Below are 2,065 nucleotides of genomic sequence, written 5' to 3'. Positions count from 1 at the left end.
TATATATATATATATATATATATATATATATATATATATATATGTATAAAGAGAGAGAGAGAGAGAAAGCGGTTAGGGTTACGGTAGGAATTGTTCAACCGAGTACGTGAATCGAGATAAAATCCAGGTTAACATTATCTATCTGTATGATAAATGTGACGCTACTTCGTAACTCTGTGTGTATTGCGTGTATATATTATATATATATACCTTTTAGCATAACACATACGATGATCATACACACATACACACGCATACAGATATACATACACAAACATCTAGCTGACATACGACGCTATTAGGGTAACTTTGTCGTAAAATGCGCCCTTCGTACCTTTCGCCGTCGGTAATCATCGACGTCACTTAGACGACAGCGCATTTGTATATTTTTTTACGTAACCATTGACGTTTCTACCGCTTAATTATTCTTGTGTGCGGATATAATTGATCCTTTATTTTTGCTTTTTTTCCCCTAATCCCAGGTCGGACCAAGATGCGTTTAAGCGGAATGATCACTTCGAAAACGAAACGTACGAGAGGCGCGTCCTCACATAGTAATTACGAAATCTATTATCTTAGGCTTTCAACATTCGCGACGATGAAAGTGCGCGACGCCGCGAAGTGTTTCCGAAGTCGCGGATCTCGAACGGTAACATATGTACAAAGCTCGATGTCGACGTTCACAACGCGAGGACGCACGAGGGCCTAAAAGAGAGAAAAAGAAGGAGGGAAAGAGAAAGAGAGAGTAGAGAAAAATTGTTCATTCTTTTCATCTTTTATGTTATGTTACGATCATCCCAACGGTATAAAGATTCATAGGCATTTATTATTCTCATGAGACAAGATTCATCGTCCGTCGTCGACAGGACTCGGATTGTTTTCGGACGTGTTTGTCGCGCAGCATCCCTCGGTAATCGGGGACTAGATTCGTTTCGAGTGTAACGCGACCGTTGTATGTCGCTTAGACTCGACACGGACGTCGCGTATCAGACGCGATCGTGAAACGCGTTATTCGAAGATTCGGACGACGGACAGAGTCGTTGAGTAGCGAACAAATCGAGTTTTTCCTACGCGTGAGTCCGACAACGTGTTTCCTTCTCCCGTACATACGTCTTATAATTTTGAAAAATCTCGTGCGGGTATTTCGGCGCTTCCATAATATACACTTACACAATACACACATACAGATACATATAACACGCGCGTAGATACGTGCGTATAAAGTATACGAGAGTGTTGCGCGCATACTTGCCGCTGTGCGCCGTGCTGCACGCATTTAAGAAGCATCTTGATCTTCGAGTTTCGCCAATTCAATTCTTTTCTGCGTTTCTTTCCTCTGGTTTCTTCCTTTTTTTTTTCTTTATACATTTTTTCGTTTTTGTTGTAATCTGTATATCGCTCTTGGCATCAGCGTGTCGTGATTTAATTTTTGGTATAGCTAATATAGGCACGAGCGAGAAGGACCGAGTTGCGGACAATGCGTAACATTGTCAGGCACGAGCTAGATCGACGATATTGTAACGACACACGCAGCTTATCATTTGCACGAGCGAGACCGATCTCACACGTCGACGCAGTCTCGACACATTGTTTCTTTATTTGAAGTATTTCAAAGTTTTGTTTATTTGGCGAAGGTGTTATCGAGATTTGTGTTATATTCGACGACGAGTTGCGTCTCGGTGTGTCTCGCGATGATTTGTGAAAAACTCTATCGTCGCAATTTAACATTGTAAGACGATCTGTCTGAAGGTCTATGTCGCGAGACCTTCGTGAGACTCTCCGGTGCTGCTTTCTTTAAATGCCCGTTGCACGACACACATACAACACACACATACACGCGTGTGTCACGTTTGCAAGGAACTCGGAATATCGTCGATTGGCGCGAGTCTCAAGGGCGACAACACGAAACGTCGATTTTCGAGCGACGGTGTTTTATGTGCGACGAGGGATATACGAAGGGGGACTTCCTCGTTAAGTGAGACTGTAGCTAGCGATCCAGATTAAAACGGTCGCTTGAAGATCGCGCGTTTCTTGAAAAAAGAAAGAGAGAGAGAGAGAGAGAGAG

The sequence above is a fragment of the Odontomachus brunneus genome, unplaced genomic scaffold, assembly GCF_010583005.1.
Source record: "Odontomachus brunneus isolate Ranch 3 - 2012 unplaced genomic scaffold, Obru_v1 Obru_scaffold_023, whole genome shotgun sequence".
NCBI lineage: Eukaryota > Metazoa > Arthropoda > Insecta > Hymenoptera > Formicidae > Odontomachus > Odontomachus brunneus.
The sequence above is the reverse complement of the archived record's forward strand: the minus strand, read 5'-3'. Positions refer to the sequence as shown.